This window comes from Lactuca virosa, chromosome 5, assembly GCF_052849685.1.
Source record: "Lactuca virosa cultivar CGN04683 chromosome 5, Lactuca_virosa_CGN04683_v6, whole genome shotgun sequence".
Classification (NCBI taxonomy): Eukaryota; Viridiplantae; Streptophyta; class Magnoliopsida; order Asterales; family Asteraceae; genus Lactuca; species Lactuca virosa.
In genome coordinates, this window is record NC_136430.1 from 38668185 (window position 1) to 38692502 (window position 24318).

Genomic DNA, 24318 nt, shown 5'->3' on the forward strand with positions numbered 1-24318 from the left:
TTAGTAGTTGAGCTGTATCAACCACCTCTTCCTTTCCCATCTTGTGCCAAGGAAAATCGGGTGAAACAAGGAAACACAAATTTCATGGAGGATAAAGAACCTAAAGAGCAATTAGAAAAGGAAGTGAATCATTCAAAACCTCCATTTTCAACGCCTATGATTTTCGAGGTGTTTGCTTTTACAAGACCTCCAGAACAAGTCATAGAGAAAGTTGAAGAAAAACAAGAAGAAAGTGATGAGTCCAAGAAGAACCCTAAGAGAGACAAGACAAGAGCTAGAGATACAGAAGTAAATGAAAAACCCAAGTGACAACATAACAAAGGCGTCAACCTAACAATGAAAGAAAGCTCGAAAAAGGCATTCAACAGAAGGGTTGCCTACAAAAGAGAAAGGTTCAAGATGATGGATAACGGGGAGGTTACACTTCCACCTTATGCAACATAGAGTGGGAAGGAGTCCGACTCACGACTCCTAAAAAAGAAGAGCTTATCGGGAGGCAAACCGATGTTTTAAGAGTTTGCATTTTCTTTTCTTTTTGATTTTTTAGTTTCGATTTTCATTTTTAGTTTTTAGTTTTAGTTTAACCGAATGATCATGTGTTTCTCTAGTCTTTGATCTTATTTTGTAGTATTGAACGAAAGAAGTGAAGGAGCTTAATTGATGAAGAAGTCGAGAGATTCTTAGAAGATTATAACTGAAGACCATGTTTTTGAATAAGTGTGGGGTTCCCACTTGATGAAGAGAAGAGTTTTGAAAAAAAATTATAGAAGGAAAAGGTCGGGAATGATCCTAAGCCATTAAGAAATAACGATGCATTATTTTGACTTCTTAAAGGCATTCTGAGAAGACACCACGACATGACAAGCATATCCACATCGTGGCATTCAATATTATCATGACTGCATCTAACCTAACACCATGACGTGGCATCACTAGACCACACCATGGCGATCTTATATTTCACTACAATCACGACTTCAAACACGACACCACGACATGACGTTGCTTTCCCCTGTCGTGGCTAAGGTTCGGCACACTTTTTAAAGATGGTTCTTTGGTTTATTTTTCTTTCCCCGAAATTTTATCTAACGATATTGCCTTGGCCAAGTCAAGGTATCCCTTCAAGTTTTACTTAAATGACAGTTATGATCACTTTTCCTACATTTTCACTTAGAGTCCATATTGTTTATTTCCTTTGATTATTTATCAAAAATATTATTAAATTCTAAAAAATTAGTATTTATTTATTTTTATCAGTATTTTTTATTTATTTAACAAAAACTTGAAGCAACCTTCAAAACAAGATATTACAATAACCGCCCCAACCATCATCGAAGTATATGATCAGACCTCGAGAAGGTGGGACATAAAGTTGAAGTTCGTGATCAAAAGTGTAACAAATGTATCAGAGGATCCTTTTCCAGTATCTTGAAATGGGTCTCACAGGGACATGAATGTAAGAGGTCAGGCTTGGTGAATGTGAGATATTGGAGCTCATCGGTAAACTGTTGTATAAGTTCGGGTTTGTGACATGCGGGAAAAGGCATTAATCTTTACTGAAGTGAAAACGAGGTTATATATGTAAGAAAGAATATTCACACACTTACAAACCTCGGTAACATATTTTTGCTAACTAAAAAAATTTACTATGGTGATCACGTGTAACTACAATGTCAAGGAAGAAGTTAAGTGTCCCAAGGTTAGTTGTGGAGAACTCAATGTTGAGAGTGATAATGATTTTCCATAGAATGCGAGGAGGAGAGTATCGTAAACATGTCAAAGAAGGTATATAATATGGGACTTTTCGATAAATAAATAATAAAGAATTGGATGTGTTGTGTGTGAAACCAACCTAGTGATAAACTAGGCAAATAGATGGAACTAGGTCCGAGGGGTCTGTTTGAGGCCATATGGAGATCTATGCAATAAATAAACATGATCGAGAGTCATGAAATGCATGTAAACAATTTCTTAAAGGTGGCCGTTAAGAAATGCATTTTCATGTCTAGTTGATATAAAAATGGTAAATCATACAATTTAAAAGGCACACGTAAACCAGCCCTAAGGACCACGTGGGAGATCAATCACAGAACACTACAGAACACTAGTAATATTTCAGATGTACATGAGTTTAAACTTTGGACCTCTTGTACGGATTTTTTACACCTCAACCACTATGCTCAATCGCAAGCGCACGTCTATTTGATGTATCGATCAATGGTGACCAACTGCCAAGCTGAGGACAGTTTGAATTGTGGCAGGTGAATCATCACAACTAATACTAGGTTGTTGGTGTCGTACGTTGTCAACTCGATAAAGCCGATGAGAGGGAGACTTTGTGTGGAACGAAGTTATCGATGATAAGGAAACTTGGCGTGGAACAAAGCTAGGAGGCTAGCCAATTACTAGGGTTTAAAAGAAAAGAAACGGATAAATTTTACAGAGAAAAAGGATATGATTTAGCGTCGATATCATGTTACCTAATGATTTTCCAACGAATAATTTATTCTCGTTAATCATAATATATATATATATATATATATATATATATATATATATATATATATATATATATATATATATATATATATATATATATATATAAAGTCATAAAGGGTAAATACAATACAAGCCAATGGGCTATGAATTAACCGAAAAACCAAACCAAAACCAAATTAACCGATATAACCGAACCATTACTAAAAGATATAGTGTGGTTTCTAATTTTGATTAACCGATTACATATTGTTCAATTATGATTTTCATCTAAAATCTAACCACTATAAACTGAATCGAACCAATAATATTAATAAATATTTTTAATATAATATAATATTAAATATATGGTATGTAAATTATATTAGGAATTAAACATTTAAAAAGTAATTATTTGGAATTAGATAAAATAAGTAATCTTCAATCAATACAATTATATATACATAATAATTCAATTTTTATAGCAATGGGCTTTATGTTTTCCAATTTTGATAGAAAAGTATTTTTATTTTTATATCATTTTGAACCATTATGATTAACCGATATTAACCATTAACGATAACCACCAACCGACCAAAACCATTAACCGCTACCAATATTAAACCGCTACCAATATTAACCGCTACCTAATGACTATCAAAATAAATTAATCAATAGTAATGGTTATGGTTCGTTTTGACCAATAACTGAACCAAATCGTCTCATAACACTTCTACAAGATATACATAATATTTACACTAACATTTGAGATAAATCTTATCAATATTTAAATATCGATTGACTCATGAACAGACATCAAAAAGTTTTCTAATATCCCTATTTTTTCTTTTTTCTGTTTATATCAGCTCATTTAGTCATTTGAAAGCATCCAAGAATTTAAGAGGCAACTAGCTAGTTCGTCCAACTATCTCTCCCAATTTTGGTTTTAAAATTTTAGTTAAAAAAGATAGTTAAAAGATTTTTGTCCCCACAAATTGCAAACCTCATTTATTTCAAAAATTTAGGATCGAGTACAGTCGGTAGTGTTTAGATTTTAGAAGATGATAATAACAACTCCTCCACATAATGAATGGTGGAATAAAGAGAAGAAATAAGAAGAAAATACCATACATAAACAACTCCATAAAATACATATTTGATATTTCTACATCCAAGTAGAGCCGGTCACTTTAAATTCAATATTCAATTGGTACCAACATAGTCATGGATTATAATTTATAAACATAAAATACATATTTGAAAAAAAGTGGGAAGTACCGTCGGTGCATGGTACCTCCAAGACATCATTCCCTCATGAGCGGGTTGGAAGTGATGGATTGATATGCGGCTTCTCTAACCCGCCTCCATCATTTTCAACCATTCAACGACCACTTGTACATTATGTTTCGATATTTGTATAAAAAAATTTGTATGTTTTTAGTTAATTTGTGAATTTAGTTTTGTATTTTTTTTTTTTTACTTTTGAGAATTACTTTTGTATATTTTTATTAGTTTGTTTATTTTAAAAGTAAAAGTTGAATGATTTAAATGAGTTAGAAAAGATGGAAGAGATGAGAAGAAGAAATGGTATATCAAAGTGATATGAGTGTTTGTTGAATGAATTGGGATGGAATGACTCCATCCACCTTTAATGGAAATGGTGTCCATTTTAAAAATATCACTTGAAATTTGACGATATAGTTAAATACACTTACGAATCATAATTATTTTTCTTAATGTCTTGTAATGGATAATGATCGACAATCTCCAACAAAATGTTGCGTTTCTTTTCAGTTTATAAAATAATAAATTGCAAATTGCAGGTAATACACTAAGTTCTCATTAAAAAAATCGATTTTGACAAATTGTTATTTTTGTTTTTTTGCAATTAATACACAAAGTTTTCACAAAATCTCGTTTTTGATACTATATTTTTTAATTTGTTTCAATGTTGATCATTTAACCAATCAACTCAGTTGCCAACTAACATGACATAGTCACATGTCTGTTTTTGATGACGTGGTGCTGACATGATGTAATGTCCTCAAAATATAGAATAAAATTTTCATTTTTACATAAATCAAACCAACCAAAAACCCTTTTATAAAAAGATCATCATAGTTTCAAATGTAGTTTTCAAAACAAGTCATCAGAGTATCATAAAACGATAGTGCGAAAACTCCAGTGGACGCGGTGAAATCACGTCGTGCTCTACCATGTTTTGATAAAATACTTGCAACATTTAAACTTAAAACTGTAAGCACAATGTTTAGTGAGTTCCCCAAAATACCACATACCATAAATAACATAACATTATTGTAGCATCCAGATCCCGAGGTAATTCACATTCAAAATTCTAAATATTTAGGGTTGCCACGACGTGGGGGGAAAGCGCCACGACGTAGAATTTCAAGAAATATCGCGATCTCATTTAAGGTCGCCACGGTGTGGCAGCGGTTTAATGAGAAACCCTAATATCCGGGGTTATGGACCTATTTAAGGGAATGTGATGGCTAGGGTTGCTCACCCTCAGCCTCCATCACATTCTCTCAGCCTCCAAGCAAACCCTAACCTCCATTTTTGCTCTCTAAGCTTTTTGTGTTGATTTTTGAGGATTAGAAGGAGAAGAAGGTGACTTCTAGACTTGAATTCAGCAAGCAAATCTTCTCATCATCTTGTTGTGCATCTTCTGGACTCTTGTAAGTCCCCAATTTTGGAGCTTTTTGGTTTATTGTGTATAGATCTAGGTTTCTATTTCTTATTCTTCATGTTGGGACATATTAGAGTGTTGAGATTTCATAAATTTGTCAACTTTATGAATCCCAGAGTCCTTTTGTGGTTAGGAGGGTTGGATCTGGAGTGTATAGAGTTTTGAACGCTTGCATGAGATCTGTGCTCCTTTTTCTCTATTTTGACCCAGTAAGAGTCCAAGACATGCATTCGACATGCATGTCTGGAAAGTAAGGATTTTTATGTGATTATAAGGTGCTAGAAACGTTCTGGAATGGGAATCTAGTAATCCTTTAAGGAAAAGTGCTTAATGGGTTAAGTCAAGTCATGTTTTTGCCCTATTTAGACCTAGAAGTGAGATCTCTATCTCTTCGAGGGTCTAAAGGGACAAAGTTGGGAACTTTATCTACTTTGACCTTAGGAAGGACCAGATCTGAGTTTTGAAGCCCTTGAAGTTGGAAAGAAAAGGGACTTAATGGTTTAAGCTGCCTAAACCAATCCCCCGGAGTGGCTCAGGTTGCCACGGCATGGCGACTGGGTTAAGACCCGTTTGTTTTGTCATTTAATGGTCACAGCGTGGCCAAGAAGGGCCACAACGTGGCGACTTGTTGTAGCTAACTTTGACTTTAACTTTTGACCGTTGACTTTGACCAAGTTCGTCCTAGGGGCATTTTGGGTATTTTGAGCAGTAGTTTAATACTAGGTCATTGTTTGTGTATGGGTGACCTGTAGAGTCACAATTGGAGCTATGATCTATTCAGCTATATTTTTGGACTGTGAGGTAAGTTTTCCCTCACTGTACTTGTGGGTCGAAGGCACCAATGTCAGCCTAGTAGATTGTGTATTCTGGTTTGGAATGTTTCTATACTATAGCGAACTGTTAAAATCTGCATGTTTATATGGTTACTATTATACGTTTATTTGTTTTACAGGTCGACATGGTGGGGTTGGGTTGAGACTGTACTACTTTGTTTTGCTAGTCATTGAACTAGGACAATCCAACCGAAAGGATGTGGTCCGATGGCAATCCAACCTTGAGGTTATGGGTCGGGGCAATCCAACCGAAAGGTTATGGGCCAGGGGTAATCTAACTATGAGGTTGTGGACCCAGTATATATTATTTGTATATGTTCTGTTGTGTGGTACTTTGGGGAAGATGACTAAGCTTTGGCTTACGGTTTAAGTTTAATGTTTCAGGTACTTCGGATGATCGGGGAAAAGCAACGGCTTGATCGTACACATCCTTTGGTGTTATGTTTTGGATATTTGATTACACTATGATTCTGGGATATTTGTATTTAACACTTGATTTGACTTGGGTGTTGTTTGAAAACAATGATTTTCCTTGATTAAAAATGAAAAATTGTATCGTGATTTTTAGGATGTTAGAAGTTGGTATCAGCGCCCTGGTTTGAGAGAATTAGATGAACATTCTTGTGAATCTAGACTCAAACTATGGATCTATAAAATTTTGCTAAACAAGTTCCAAAATTGTTTTCAAAATTGTTTCTAAATTGGTTTTCAAAATTGTTTCAAGGATGACAAGAAGGATGAGATGTGTACGATCAGCCGGAGCAAGAAAGTATACCCTAAGATACCTACATTGTTATATGTTATAATGTGTATGATAAAACTGCATGCTAGTGATAGACTAGGGATCTTTAGGAATTGCATGATAGAATTGTCTGATGTACGATGCATGATAGCCTAGGAGGACTTTGCATAAGTTAGATGAAGTTGACATCATTACTATTGTTGCTTAGTGTGTGCATCATAGTTGTACATAACAAAGATTCTATAGCCTGAGAATGTTTGGTTTAACCTTATTTCATGTTCATTGTTTGGTTGTGGGCTTAGGGTAGAATCAAGTATTCGACTGTCTATGGGATCCAACATTATATATGATTAGCATGCACGAGCGGCTACAGGGTTGGTGGAAGTTTCATGAGTGAGTATGTGAGTAGCCGGCCAGATGAGGAGTGATTAGCGACTCTCAAGAAAGTGAATATATGATGTATGTGTATCCTAGTTGTAGGTCTGTTTTCGGGTAGTTTGTGATGATCCTTTGAGACAAATACTGGTAGGTGTGTAAGGTAGTATAGGCCCATACTAATGAAAGCACAGGCCCTGTACACATAACAAGGAAGTCAAAAACGCAGAGGGTTTAGCCTCTCTGTGATAATTGTATAGTATGAATGGTGGCATTTTCTAATATATTTATTGGTTCATTTTCAGTATGGTGTTCACGAGAGGATATGGTTCTGGATCTAGAGCGGGTGGCCAGGATAGGCCATGGTTGACTGATGATCAAATACGGGAGTTGATTGCCACTGAGGTGGATGCTGTTGTCTGAAGTTCTATTCCGTAGTTGTTTGGGTCTATCAAGACCACTATGATTGAGGTATTTGATGATCATGATGTTTCCCTCACCGAGACTGCTATTTCTATAGCCACCACGGTCGTTGCTGCTACAACTGGCAGAGGAGGAGGTTCATTCCAGTACCAGGACTTTCGCAACACGAAGCCCCCAGAGTTCGACGGGGTCAAGGACCCGATTGTGGCTATGAGGTGGATTTTGATGTCGAGGGTTGATTCTTCACATGTTCCTATCCGGACGACTGGAAGGTCAAGTGTGCCCTGAACTTCCTTCGACTGGGTGCAAAGGACTGTAGGAACCTAGTGACCGGTTCCTACACTCCCGAGCAGAGGGTTGCTTTCACTTGGGAGCAGTTTTCCAAAATGTTTCGCACGAGGTATGTTCCCAGGGTGGAGAGGAAGAAATTGGCTCAGGAGTACCTGTATCTGAGACAGACGACAGAGTCAGTGATAGAGATCACCAAGATGTTCACTAAGAGGGCTTTATTCTGTCCAGAGTTTGCTACTTTGGAGCAGGCTCAGATGATACGGTATTTGAGCATGCTCAAGACGGATATTCGGTAGTTTTTTTCCACCCAGCGTTACAGTATCGTCGCTGAGCTTCAGGATGTCGCGACGAGGCGAAAGATAGAGATTGAGATTCAGACGATGGAGCTGAGGCAGGCTCCCATTTAATCACAACCTGCAGCAAAGCGGTTCAAGCCCACTGATTCACGATCTGGGGGACAGAGGGGCCATACTTGTGGCAAGGTTAATGAGGGTGCTTGTCGATTTTCTTCCGGATGCCAAAAATGTGGCAGGGAGGGCCACATAGCTAGGGATTGTCGCCAGCAAGCTCCACCATTGAGCTCCTAGATTTGTTACCATTGTAAGCATGTGGGGCATATGAAGGCCAGTGTCCCTTGCTTGCCACCAGACCCATGCAAGAACCAACTACTTCTACCCTTCAGATCACGGATTGACGCCAAGGTAGGGGGAGCCCCCGAGGGCTCAAGGTCGTGCTTTCCAGCTCACAGCGGAGGAGGCCAGGGCAGCGTCGGACATCGTTACTGGTATGTTTTCATTAATTATTCTGTTAATTATTTTATCTACACTTATGAATATGATTCTGCTAGGTACCTTCTTAGTGGATTCCCTGCATGCTCTTGTGCTTTTTGACTCGGGTGCGAATCGGTCTTTTGTGTCTTAGTCATTCAGTAGGAGTTTTGATATGTCTCTTGGAGAGTTGGAGTGCCCGTTGCGAGTTTCCATTGCCAACGAGCATGGGGTTTCTACATTGAGCATTTATCGGGGTTGTGTTATGGAGATTTTCGTGGTGCCTTACTTGATTGATCTGATCCCTATCCCCATGGGGGATGTATGTTTGATAGTAAGGATGGACTGGTTGAGCAGGTTTGGTGTGATGATTGACTGCAAGGGTCAGCGGGTGGTAGTTCGAACCCCAAGTGGGGGAGAACTGACTATTTATGGAGAGGGTACCAAGGTTGGATTAGTCTTTTGTTTTGCTGCCAGGACTCGGCAGTATCTACAACATGGATGTATTGTTACCTCGCGTAGGTGGTCGACACTCGGGTTGGAAGGAGGTTTCAGTTTTGGATGTTCTTGTAGTTAAGGAGTTACCAGATGTGTTTCCTAAGGATTTACCCGGTGTGCCTCCTGAGAGGCAGGTTGAATTCAGAATTGATTTGGTGCCCGGTGCGGCTCCGATTGCTAAGTCGTCGTACTGATTGGCACCACCGGAGATGCAGGAGTTGTCCTCTCAGCTTCAGGAGCTATTGGATAAGCAATTTATCAGACCTAGCATATCACGTTGGGGAGCATTGATTCTGTTTGTGAAGAAGAAGGATGGTTCACATCATATGTGTATTGATTATCGGGAGTTGAACAAGATGACGGTAAAGAACCTTTACCTGCTTCCACATATTGATGGCCTATTTGATCAGCTGTAAGGTACATCTTGGTTTTCCAAGATCGATTTGAGGTCCGGATATCATCAGATGAGGATGTGGAGAAGATCGCATTCCGAAGTCATTATGGTCATTACAAGTTCGTGGTGATCTCGTTTGGCCCCACCAGTGCGCATGTGGCATTTATACATCTGATGAATCGAGTATCCAGGCCGATGCTCGATCGATCATTCATCGTTTTTATTGATGATATCCTAGTCTATTCCTGTGACATCCCCATTTTCACGGCCAGAAAAGACCGGTTTGTTTATGCTTTGTTTCTAAAATAAGAGTAATCTTTTAAAGAAAACATTTGCGGAATTTGTCCCAAAAACAAAATATGATAACCATTTATCAAAACATTTCTCAAACAGAATATATTTTCATTAAATAATAAAATCTTGGGATGTCATGTTCCGATACAGACCAAAAGCATAAACAGTATAAAATAGACCTTACAACAGTTATTCATAACTATTGGCCTATAATCCAAAATCTCTCGTTATGTCAGCCAACTTATGCTCTCGTGGCATAACCTGTAATGCAAAGAAAACTGAGTGGGTCAGGCTTGGGAGCCTGGTGAGCATATAGGGTTTTCAACCCACAATAATATAATTATTATTTTCAATCATCAAACAATCAACCCAATTACCCATCCCCATTATCTTCGTTTAATCTTCCCTAAAGATATTATCCTAAGGGTCATCTCCTATATCATGTTTACCTCTCATCTCCTTACATCTTATTTCCTTATATGTTTGTTCCTAAGAACTTTTCCTAAGGATCATCGCCTACATCGCGTAGACAATACTAATTCGGGGATCACTCCCTCAATATGTGTCTAGTAAGGGTTAGGGTATCATCGCATGATTACGCAGCCACAACATCGCCTGGACTCGTAAATCATAATAAGGGTTAGACTATCATCGCATGAATACGCAGCCACAACATCGCCTGGACTCGTAATTCATAATAAGGGTTAGACTATCATCGCCTGAATACGCAGCCACAACATCGCCTGGACTTGTATTTCATCACCTATCTATCATCACCTTATTTCATCACACACCAACTATTTCATCTACCCATGTTCTACCCAACATATTTGTAGATATACATTACATATACAGTTTAAAACTATTTAAAAACTCGTATAAAACATTCATTCAGCATCCATCTCAAGTAAACAAACAATGTATAAACACATAGCACGTATTTCATAGCAAATACTTCATATATATATGTGTTAGAAGAAAGTAACTACACACTCACTTGATCAGAAGATGATCGGGCAGCACTACGACTCTAAGAGTAGTATTTCTTCGGTGAAACTAGAAGATCTTCACACACCGGGCTTCTCGCAGGCAGAGCTTCGGCTCGGAAACTCTTTTCTTCTCGGGATCTTCGGCTTCGGGACTTGCTTCGGGTCTCGGGATGATACCGGGGCTTCGGGGGGTTAAAATAGGGCTTAGAGAGGGTATCGGGAGTGGGAGAGAAGAGATTGAGCAACCAAAATCGGCTGACCCTCGATTTCTATTTATAGGGTCATTTTTCAGGTCTCACGTCGTGAATTTTAAGTTCTCACGTCGTGAATTCAATAGTCATCAGGTGCGTCATCGCCACTTGCGTCTGTCAGGCTCCAGAAGTCATAAATACTGAGTTCACGTCGTGAACACTGTATTCACGTCGTGAACTCTGACAGTTTTGGGGTTTCGCGCCCCGAACTTCAGAAATTCATAACTTTCGCATAGGAACTCCGTTTTCGACGTTCTTTATATCCACGCGTAGGTGAGATTATGCTCTACAACTCTCGTTTAGGCTCCGTTGGGTAATTTTGACTTTAATTTTAATATATTATTAATATATTATTTTTAGTAGGCCGGGACAGGAAAACTCCGTTCGAAATTCATAACTCCTTCATCTGAACTCCGTTTTCGTCTGTCTTTTTATCGTTGGACTACTATTGATGAGATCTTCAATTCTCATTTAGAAAGTTTTGGATAAATATCACTCGACCTCAATCTCGAGTTTCGGGCTGCATACTGCTAATGCTGAAACTTCGAAAAATCATAACTTCCTCATCCGAAGTCAGATTTAGACGTTCTTTTTACGCACGCTCTCGGTTTAACGTATTCTACGACTTTCATTTAGATCGCTAAGGCCGAATATCGCTCTAACGTAAAGTCACTATTTACGTCGCGCTGTGTCGTGCCGTTTCTGTCGCGAAACTTCGACAGGTCATAACTTCTTCGTTATAACTCGGATTTCGGCGTTCTTTATATGTACGGAATCCTTGTAACATATACTACAACTTAGTTAAGATTACTCCTTCTAAATAATCTTCCATCAAAAAGTCATCTTTGATGCTTATCGTCTCTAAATTGACTAGCCCTGATCTACGGGCGTTACAATTCCAATACCAAGGAGCAGCATGAGGATCACCTTCGAGGGCTTCTGGGAGTTTTGAGGTGGGAACGACTGTATGCCAAGTTCTCTAAGTGTGAGTTTTGGTTACGGGAGGTCCAGTTCTTAGGACACCTTGTTAACCAGAACAAGATTTTGGTCGAACCGGCCAAGATTGAGGTTTTTATGCAGTGGGAGGTCCCAAAGTCTCCTTTACAGATCATGAGTTTTCTGGGATTAGCAGGGTATTATCGGAGATTTATTCAGGATTTCTCCAAGGTTGTGGTACCCCTCACTCGTCTGACGAGGAAGGGTGTGGATTTCTGTTGGGGACCTGAGCAGCAGGCTACATTCGAGACACTGAGACAAAAGTTATGTGAGGCCCCAACATTGAATCTCCCTGAGGGTGTTGAGGATTATGTTGTGTATTGTGATGCATCCATCACTAGTCTGAGGGCAGTTCTTATGCAGCGAGTGAGGGTTATTTATTATGCTTCTCGGCAGCTGAATCCGTACAAGGTGTGATATCCTATGTATGATCTGGAGTTGGGGCGGTGGTGTTTTCCCTCAAGATTTAGCGGCATTATTTGTATGGGGTCCGGTGTACCTTTTACACGGATCACAAGAGTTTGAGGTATCTCATGGATCAGCCGAATCTGAATATGAGGCAGCATAGATGGCTTGACGTGGTCAAGGGTTATGATTGCGAGATTCATTATCACCCGAGGAAAGAGAATGTAGTCACTGATGCATTGAGCCGCAAGTCAGCTAGTTCTTTGGTTGGGAGCTTATGTGTGAGGATTTCGATCAGTTCGCCATTTTTGGATTTGATTAGGGAGGCTCAGACCGAGGAAGTCAAAAAGGAGAATTGGAAGCAGGAGCGAATCAAGGGTCAGATCGAAAGGTTTTCTACCGACAGTTGTGGATTTTTGACCCGATGTGGTCGGGTCTGGGCGCCAGATTATGGCGGAATCAGGCAAACTATGTTGGAGGAGGCACATAAGCCCATAATTTTCGATACACCCTGGGGCCACCAAGATGTATCGGGATTTAAGACTTAGCTATTGGTGGTTGTGTATGAAGAGGGAGATGGTCTGGTATGTTAAGAGGTGCTTGACATGTCGGATGGTCAAGGCCGAGAACCAAAGGTCGCATGGCAAGCTTCAGCCTTTGGAGGTTCCCATGTGGAAGTGGGAACATATCACCATGGATTTCATCACCAAGTTACCTCGGACGGCTAAAGGGTTCGATGCGATATGGGTGATAGTGGATTAAGGGGTAGATAATTGTAAAATCCTAAAATTAAATACTAGGTACTCAAATTAAAGAAGTAAATAATTGAAACATGATTTATTTAGTCAAATCATCAAAGATTAATCATATCATTAATTGATATGATTTAGAAAGTTGGAAGTAAAAATAATAACATTTTAAAAATTGAAGGGCTAAAAGTGTCTAATTAGAAAATTTGGTTGACCATAGGGTTGACTTAGTTAGTGGAAAGGACCACCAAATTCATTTAGTGGATGGAGGAGGACTTGTCAGGTCACACTTTTAGACAAATGTGAAAATAAATGAAGTAATGGAAAATTTGACAAAAGATGTAAACTATAAGGACCAAATGTGAAAAATTTGAAAAATAAGAGTGCACCCTCGTTATTTCGGCCATATGGGATCGATGAGAGGAGAAAGAAAATTGAGTAATGACGATTCAAGCATAATATAAACCCTAGGAAGAAAGCTAAGTAATGGCGATTCAAGCATAATATAAACCCTAGGATTTGATTTCAAGCTTTCTAGGTTCATTTAGTGCAAGTTATGAAGAAATCAAGTGGTTCAAGGTATACATTCTTCCTCCTTTAGTGTAGAATTTGAATTTCATATATGGATTGAGAACTATATGTGATTTTCACCTCATTTGAGGATTAGGTTTTTGTTTTCTAACCTCCCTTGAATTGTTTTGATGATCCCAATCTCAATCCAATCATCCCATTGATGGATTTGAGGATTTGGGTAAAAACCCTCATGAACCCTACAAAACCCAAATTAGGGATAGTGCAATTGATGATGAAATGGGATTGGATTCTATGACCTAGATGATATTTGATAGCAACAAATCCAATTGGAATGCTCAAATTCATCAATAATGGTATAGTCACGTATTAACATTGGTTTTAGATGATTTTGGGGAAAATGGTGATGAAAACAATGGAACCGTTGGTATGTGAGCATTAGACGAGTATATGATGCTCATAAACATGATTTGATACTAATAACATGATTTGAATGCAATAACATGAAAGCTTGAGTAATCTATAGTTGAATTTATGGAATAATTGGCCATAAGGGCATTTTGGGAAATCTAGGGATAACTACATGTTGATTGACATCTAAGAGGTGAATGGCATTCAAGGAAATGAATTGACACTTTAGAGATGGAATTGGAACATAAACATGAAGGATCACTTGAGCTATAAGTGTAACTACTGATTGTTTTAGCCTAAATGACAATTTGGGGAACATGGAATGGAATTGAGGATTCCATGGTTAGTTTATGTACTTACAATGAGATTAATGAAGCTTTTATGTGCTTAAGAACATTTATTTGAGTGTTCAATAACTTGGAAACAAGCCTTGTGAGCTTTGGAATGTTCAAGTGAAAAATAGACTAGTTTACCCTTCTTTTAAACACTTGAGGATCATCATGATCTTAAGGTTTCAATGAACACTTAATGAATTAAGTGGAGTTTTTAAGATGATGAAACACCTCCTATACATGTTTTAGAAACTAAATAAATGGTACAAAGTGATTGAAAAAGGGACTTCAAGAACTATGCAAAGTAGGGTGTTATATTGAGAAAATTCAAGATTTGTGTGTGTGCAAACCTCATTCCACGATCGTGGAATGGCGAGGAAAACCATTCCATGGGTGTGGAATACCCTAATCAATTCCATGTAATTTTTGCATAACTTTTGCATATGGACTCGGATTTACGCGCGGTTTTCTCTTACATTTATATTTTGCGTAAGGAATGAGATGAAACAATAAAATTTAGTAATGAAACCTATGAGGGATATTTTGGTCATTTTAATGACTTTTTTCCATGTTATATAGGTTATGCTTGAGAGAGTTTCTCTAAGGAAATGAACTAGAAGAGGACTTGCTAACCTACGTGGGATTGAGGTGAGTACGTGTTGGCATTTTCCCACTTTGGGGTACATGGAAAAAATGGTTTTATGATAATGAAATGCAATGCTTTGATATATAAAATGTTTTGAAATGAAAGTGTCAAATGGTTTTTGGAAAGGATATTTTGAACGAATGCCTTGAAGGCAATAATGTTTTTTAAAGCAAAGAATGTCTTGGAAGATCGAATGTTTTGAAAATGTGTTTCAAATGTTTTGAAGTATAGATGCTATAGTTTTGAAATGAGTTTTGATACTAAGGTATGAAATGTATAAATCATGGAAAATAATGACAAGAAATGGAGAGTAATGAAAAGAAATGGAAAGTAATGAAAAGAACTGGAAAGAATCGGAAAGTAATGAAATGAATATATTGCTTGAGCCATGATGTCCCTGTAACGGGATATAGAGGAATCTATCAGGGTGACATCTCCCCTTCACGAGATAGATGTCCTAATGGAAATGATGCCTTGGTGGATTGATTTGTTCCTTCCACCTTAGTATATACTTGGGGATATTGCTAAGCCCTAAGTATAAAAATGGCAACGGTTCACACCAGAACTAGCCCTTAATGAAAGAAGGAATGGAATGTGACAAGAAATGACTTTTGGATTATGTTATGACTAATGAAATGTTTTGATATGAAATGGAATGTGGAAAAGTTCTATTTGAGATATGTTTTACAAATATGAAATGTTTTTGATATGGAACAGAATGTGCAAATGCCTATTTGAAATATGTTTTGCAAATATGAAATGTTTTTGATGGAAATGTGATAAATGTTTTGGGTCACAAACCCACGTAGCTTACGATACATTATTGTCTTATGTATCTATTTTTAGTTCCATGTATCCCAGTTTGTACTCAAAGAGAAACGAGGATAGACGAAAGTTAGAATTTAAGGGATAGAGAATGGAGTGGAGCTTATCAAGCTCCTTATTCATATTATTGATGTGATTTGTGTTTGCTTGCTATGGTTGTATGATGCTTAATGGTAACACCCAAAGTTTTAATTGAAAATGTTATTATGGGACCAATTTTATTAAATATGGGTTAATACCCGAAATGATTTTATAACCATAACATTTGAATAAGTATGAAAATTTTCGGGTGTTACAGTTTGGTATCAGAGCCATAGTTTGAGCGAATTAGGATTGGATCATTCCACTCCTCGGCTTACACTTTGGCTATGGAAAGTGTGAATGAGTCATAGGATTTTTATGACTTGATTTAGGTAGAATCTTATGAAACAAGTGATAGAAAGGAATTGTCATGCTAGATGATATGAGGCTTTAGATAAGTTAGATTAGCTTGTAGAATGCTACATTGAGTGCTTCTAAAGTGAGTATTGGAAGTAATACTAGTGTATGGACAATCTAAACCAATGGATCAAAACCTCCTAAGTGGTGAAGTCAAGGTCGGTTATGTATGATGTGATTATAATAGTATATGGCTCGTACTATTATAAACACATGATACATACCCGAACTTTGTGGAGCTATGAAAGGGTTTAGTGAAATGTGGTAAGGATTCGGGTACATTAAGGACTTGAACACATGCATTGTGTCAAATAAGAGTCATGAAAGAGTTTAAAGCATGATAATAGACAATTGGAAATTTTGACAACTTTGACTTTTCTGTCAAGGTCAATCAGCCGGTATGAAAATGAGAAATTACTTGGGATGCATTTGATACATGTTGGAAATTGAGCTTGTATCCATTAAGTATTATTGACAGTGAGTTAAAAGCACCAAGGAATGAAACAAATTAAGCTATTAAAGTTGTTAACAAACAATTAGCTAAAAAGGGACATGGTTAACTTTTGTTAAAAGTCAAGAAGGGGACAAGAATTGGAACTCCAAATTTACGATTAAGAAGCTAGTTGAAGTCGGTTACTTGGGACAAGAATATGTTATTACATATGATTGAGAACTTTAATTTTCAAACAAGTTTATTGAGAAAAGAATGGAATGGAATCATGAAATCCATATTTAGATGAAAGTAAATACTCAGATGCAATTGACGACACTAGAAGGCAGGTCAATGATCTGATGGATGAAATTGTGATATGGTGATGAAGGAGAGATAGTTCACGAAAGCATGACCGAGACAACTTGGTAAGAGGCTTGATGTTGTTGACTCAATGAGATCTTTTGGGATCCTAAGGAGTTAACAACCAAATGACAGAAAAATCAAGTGTCAAGTATGTTGGTAGCTGTAGAAGGAGGGTGTCCTCGTGACACCAAGATACTAATAAAAGGCGAGCAATTATGCATTAACCTAATGTGATGGACTGGTGAGCCATGTTGCATGATGGTAGTAGTGTAGGATATATGAGGGTATTTCTCGAGACTGAAAGGAAGACAACCAATATGAAGATCGTCTCGAAGCATGCACATAATGGAAACGAAAAGTGAAAATGATGAGTCCATAAGTGTACCTTACCATTGTTGGATTAATGTCTAAGTCCATAACTATAATTGGTAAGACTTGACCCGACCCGACATGGTCCATTTGGGTTGCATGACATCATGCATTTGGATAGACTATAATGAGAGAAATAACACTTAAGGTTGGTTAATATATTATAAGTTCTAATATATTAATAAGGTTATTTAATTAGTATTGATCAAGAATTAATTTGGAATTAATTAAGTGATCAAAAGGAGACTAATTAAATATATGGGTTGATTGTGTAAATCATTCATTCTTATATATGTGGGCTTGTGATCCAAGATTCCTTATGTTGGACTAAGTCCATGGGGTGACCCATGGATACTCCATGGAGGTTAAAATCCATGGAGCATAAGGAATGGGTAAAGTTATGAGTTACATGGTGTAACCCTAATAGCCACCATATAAAAGAATCCCATGGCTCAAGAAATCGTGCACTAATGTGTGAATATGAGGGCCAGACGATTTCAAGGAGTGTTCCATTTCTCTCAAGTCATTCCATGTGCATTTGGTGTTGTGTGAACCATTTGAGGTGTCACACTTGGGGCACTATGTAACACCGGGTTCATGGTATGATTTTATTTAAGTTTTTATCTTAATTTTGCCACGAACTCGGCGAGTCTGCGTCCCGACTCGCCGAGTAGCAGCAGGGTGGACACGGGATTTGAGCGGTGAACTCGGCGAGTCGATGCATGGACTCGGCGAGTCCACCTGTCTGGATGAAACTCTATTTTCAGACATTGCACCCTATTTTACCCATTCTAAAACACCCATTTCGTCCCATTCTCTTCTAGAAGAACTGGAGAGTGAAACCCTAGCCCATTTTGATCCTTGAGAGTGATTTTTGGCTTGGTGAAGGAAGTTTGAAGCTTAAGAGAAGAAGGAGGAAGTTGGAGGGTGCAAGGAAGTGTGATAGATCCGAAATCTACCCTGGGAGAAGCTCCTAACCAGGTAAGAAAGCTCCTTCTTAATCTTTAGTATAATAGATTCCCTTTTTATCCCTTATATGTGGATTTCAAGACCTTAAACCTCCCAAACTCCGTGTGTTTATGCCCTAGGAGCTTAGATTTATGGTTTGGAACCATTGCATGTCTCAGTTTTGGCCAGAATGGGTGAAGAGTCGAAGGGTACTCGGCGAGTGCCAAAGTGCAGTCGGTGAGTTCCATGAAGATGGCCTTAGACTCGGCGAGTTGGATAAACAACTCGGCGAGTCCTATGAAGATTGCCTGGTACTCGGCGAGTCGTTCTTCAAACTCGGCGAGTCCCTTGAATATAGCCTTGAACTCGGCGAGTGTTCTTCAAACTCGGCGAGTCATATGAACTGTCACTAGGATAAGAAGGGTTTAAGTGTAGGAGGTCCAACCCTTCGTAGTCGCACGTGGAATTAGCAATTTAACGTGTAACTATAGTCCCAGAATCTCCAAATCTCCAAGGTTGATGTTCTGATGGAAGATTGGAGCGAATTGTGAGATCTGTTCGTCGGACTCGGCGAGTCTCCTCCTTGGACTCGGCGAGTCCAGTCGCGGGTTTGTTAGTTGTCCCCGTTTAGCGAGTCAGGTTGACTCAGTGAGTGGGAACAGGGACCCTATGAGTCAGAGTCGGGCTAGACGTAGAAGGACTCGGTGAGTCGCTATATGGACTCGGCGAGTCCAGTCAATCAGAGAGTTGACTTTGACCAAGAAGTTGATTTTGACCAGTCATTTAACCTAAGGGGTATTTATGAGTACCTAATCCATGATTACAGATTTATAGCCGGAGGGTTACCTGTGCGGCAGCCAGGCGTAGGTTGAGCGGGTTTTCAGCAGCTACCCTCGAGGTGAGTTACCTTCCAGTAGCGGTGGGTCTACGGCCACAATGCCGGCCCACCAGTAGGAGTTGTATGCTGGATGATTGTCTTTGTGATATCATCTAGGTTTGCTACTACCTGATATGTTATGTGCTAGTATGATATGATGTCATATGCTAGTAGCAGTAGGGGAGATAGTCCCCAGGATTTCCGGTCGATAGGGCCGAAAGGGGTAGTCATACCCAGTCATGTTAGACAGATTATGGTTATGTGATATATGTTATGTGGTAGTAGTAGAGGGGTGAAATAGCCCCCAGTACCCGGTCGAAAGGACCGAAGGGGAGGCCAGCACCCAGATATGCTAGGCAGTATCCGGTCGAAAGGACCGAAGGGGAGGCCAGCACCCAGATATGCTGGGCAGTATCCGGTCGAAAGGACCGAAGGGGTAGGTCGGGCACCCAGATATGCCTGACAGTATCTGTATGTTATGTGATTGTATGGTATGTGGTACAATGGGGGAACTCACTAAGCTTCGTGCTTACAGTTTACAGTTTTGTTTCAGGTACCTCTTCAGCTAGGGGAAAGGAGTCGGCGCGGTAGCGGCATATCACACACGCTCTTGTTTCCGCACTATGGATTTCCTGGGATGTACTCTGAATATTTTACTATGATGTTAACCGGTTTTCAGACATGAATTAATATTATGAATGTTTTGTAACGGTGTTTTTATGTATTAACCTAATTTAAAAATGAAATTTTTAGCTGGTATTTTTGGGATGTTACAAGTTGGTATCAGAGCCCTGGTTTGAGGGATTCGGACACACCTTCGGGGGTGTCTGGACTCAAATCGAGGAATTAAAAGATTTTTTTTATAAAGAAATGAATTTCTAAAGGATAAGTAAAAGAGTTTTTGAGAAAATAACGAAGTGTGTGATGTGCGCGACCGGCCGAGCTCAAGTAAGTTTTCCCCAAAGTACCCATACAAGTTTATGTTATGATTATTAGTTTTAGCTTCAGTAGAACAGCATGCTAGAATAGGACTAAGGATCTAGGAATGATGCCTTATGTGCCTGCTTTATGTGTTTCAGCTTATTGAGAACTGCATGCTAGTATTCAGTAGACAGCAGTAGGATAGCCTGTTTAGGTTATGCCTGATAGTAGGAGCTTATCATTGTATGCTAGTACAATTTCTCGTTATGAGGATAGAATTGCTTGAGTAGTTTCCTGTGTCCGAATGCTGCTTGCTTCGTGCTTAGTAGGGCTCGGAGTGATGGGAGTTAGCCATTATGTGAATACGTCACGTCACATGTGATCAGGGTTGAATAATCTAAGAGTGTTGGATTTGGCCCTATTGCGCAGCTCTCGTTTGAGTCTAACCGTTATAGGGACGAGTCTCTTACTCGAAGGATTATCTGAGCCTCGTCACATGTGATGGTATTCAGGTGATGGCTAATTGGCATTACAAGGAGGCCTTCAGCAGCTGAGGACTGGTTTGGGTAGAGTCAGATATTTCCCTAGGGCAAGCCTATGATGAGAGTAGTAGAGATCAGTAGCAGTAGAAGAGACTTGGTTGAGTTAAGGTAACTCTTGAGGAAAGTACGGATAGATGTGGAAGGTAGTATGGGCCCGTACTACTGAAAGCAGAGGATCCGTACCCGACTCAAGAGGGGCCAAGACGAAACCAAGGAAATTGTGGAGTATGTGTGAGAACCCTCAACAGCAATGAGTATTTTGACAGTTATTGTGATATGTTTCAGCATGGTGACGTTGTGCGAGATATCAGTTGGCAGTCCAAGTGCCGGGGACGGATCTGGCTCTGACTCAGGAGCCGGGCAGCTTGATGGTCGGATGAGAGAGTTTATTTCAACAGAAATTATGCGCAACATCATTGATCAGACTCCTGTGATCTTCGGTTCGATCAAGGAGGCCGTCGTGGAGCTTTTGGACAGTCGTCTTGAGGCCTTTAGGGCCGGATTAGTTTCAGGGCAGGTTGGGGCTCGTCAAGAGCCCGATTCTTGTGGATCCCAAGGAACCATCAGGGAGGGGGATCCCATTCTTAGCTCTTTCCATCAGGGGTCGGGAGTGAGTGGGGCACCCTGTCCCCAGGAGAGTCAATTACAGGATTTGATTGCTGCAGAGGTTTCCCGGGCCCTCCGCGAAGAGCTACCAGACACCATTGGGCGTGTCACTGATAGAGTGGTCGTCAGGATGGAAAGGCGGGCCTCAGCTATCCAGGCGATAGGTGAAAGGGTCACTGTGACACGGGAACAGGAGATTGGTTCAGATAGTCAGCTGAGGAAGAGAAGGCGGTATTCCGGCCTAGTTCAGCAAGATGGGCAAATAGACACTGCCGTAGCTGGTGTCAGGGACCCACAGGGTCGAGATGGTTGCACGAGGAAGGAGGGAGCACGGGATGACGTGCACAGCAAGTCTAAGTGCGGCAGATGCGGATGGAAGGGTCATAGACGCCAAGAATGCACAATAGAAGTAGAGTTATGCCATCGTTGCCATCAGCCTGGTCATGTCAGGGCAAATTGCCCCGCTCAGCGGATGGGACAGCCTCGGTATCATCGCAGGCCTCAGAAGGAAGGAGAATTCGGGGGGGGGGGGGGGGGGGGTTCTTTAGAGAAGGTTGCGGGTATGAATCTTCCTCTCCCTATCAGCTTATGTTATGATTTTATTGTTATAGTTCTGCATCAGTAAGGATAATAATATTTTGGAATTTTATGGCCTGCTTATGATTGAGTTATATGCCATCTGCATACCTTGAATACTAGAATAATAGTTGAGGACATTCCCTGTAGAGTAGGTTACTTCGGATGCAGTATTAGTAGCAAGTATGAATAGGACTCGGTAGTGTCTCACTATTTACAGGAAGGTGTTATTTGTATTTAGATCGGTTATATTCTCAGCAGTGGTAAGCTTGAGTTCCCAGTAGGGTAACCAGAGGACGATAGGATAGTAGTTCGAAGATGTTTCCCCTTAAGCGCAGGTTCTCAGGATGCAGTCAATGAAGCAGGAACAATCGGGGATTGAAAGGTGCTCGACTAGTTGACAAGGCTGGTTTAGGTCTGATGAAGGGTTAGTTGAAGAGCCAGCAGAGATAAACGTTGATTGTCAGCGGATCGAGCCTTTAAATGATATGAAGGATGGGGAATCCTTTCCAAGACTGGGGAGCATCAGGAGAAGCACCTGAGGGAGGTGCTAGAGACTTTGAGGAGGGAGAGAATTTTTGCAAGGTTCTTCAATTGTGAGTTCTAGTTGCGCGGGGTGCAATTTCTTGGGCACCTTGTCAATCAGAAGGATATTCAAGTCGATCCGGCCAAGTTAGAGGTCGTGATGCAGTGGGAGATTCCGAGGTCTCCAATTGAGATTCGGAACTTCCTGGGTCTAGCGGGTTATTACCGGAGATTTATTCGGAATTTTAGAAGTTGTGTGATCTTTTGGATTAGCTGGTTATAAGAGCAAGTCAGTCTTACCGTTAGTAGGCCTCATTCACGAAGCCGGTCTATAAGGGGGGTATAAGGTTACTGCCTATAAAATGGCAGTTTAATGGGTGTCCACTCTCACCCACCGCTTCCTTGACTGGTGGAGGGTCGTTAGCCGAACGGGTAGGACAAGGACTATAATTCTCCCTTCATTAAAAGTATTAATGATAAATACTAAGTAGCTCTAAACACTTATAAATTCCCAATCTTAGTTACTTAGGAAAATGTGAATAAGGTGCTAATCCATGAAATTACACTTTGCACTTTGTTTAAACCGTTAGTGGAGCGTGTGTGGTTAACCGGCACACTAACCTGGATTTAACAAAGTAGGCAAAAGGTAACTTAATATTTATCATAGTATCAGTGGAGCTCGTGTGGTTAACCGGCACATCGATTGAGGGGTAAATATTAAGGGTACCAAGTATATTTGCATGGTTACTTCACACCTTGTTTTGTGATCCTCGGCATCCCAGTCACAAAGCCTGAAGGGCACACTCGAGATTGAAACATGCCATTGAAAAGTTCAATGAATCTCAAAAGATCTAGGAGTTTCAAATCCAATTAAAAACCTAATTACATTATTTCGTTTTTCATGGTGGAAATTGGTAAATCGTCATTTACCTACCTTCAACTATTTTATAACTCGGATTACGGCATCCCTCTTCCAGTTATAAATAGGTTGTTGGATCCTAACCTTAATATTTCATATTGGGTGTTATATTAAGGACTTTAGATCAACTATCTTGAATATCTCCCAAAAGATGTCTAGTTCAGACATCTATGATCTTCCCAAATCTCTTGGAACTTTACTTCATCCACCTCCTCAAATTATTCTCCCTAACCCACAAGTTCAAGGTCACTCAAGCCCTAATGGCAAGCAAGGTCTATGTGTGATCACATCTTAGAGATGAAGTCACATATTGACAAGCTGGGAGAGTTGGGTGTCAAAGTCTTGAGAAAGTTGGATGTTCAATCACTTTCTAAGTCACATAGTGAGTTCCTTTGGGACTACTATGAAACAGACTATGACATGAACCTTAATTATCATATCTATTTGCTTGGTGCTGCTGAATCAGCAATGATTTGGAACGATAGTAAAGCAAATTTGATTAGAAGATCAACTTCCCAAAAACTTTATGGACAGTGACAATGGTGACACTGGAAATCCAGAAAAAACATTCTCTTCCCAATGGAAATGGATTGGCCATAGTCAACCCGGTTGACCAAATGGTAAAGAGAAAGGCTAAGTCTGAGATAGTCCCATTACCAAAGGGTCCATATGTTTAGTTTGCCAAAGGAAGGGGCGTTGATTGCAAAGCTGCCAAATTTACCTAAGGATGTTAAAGTCAATAAGTTTGACTCTACATCAGGTAGAGCCCATTATCTAACTCTGTTAAGTTCTATTCTGAGACCCTCATTACATGATGTGACTGGGTCACATGTTGATGTTTTAAGAATCAAAGAATAGAGAGAA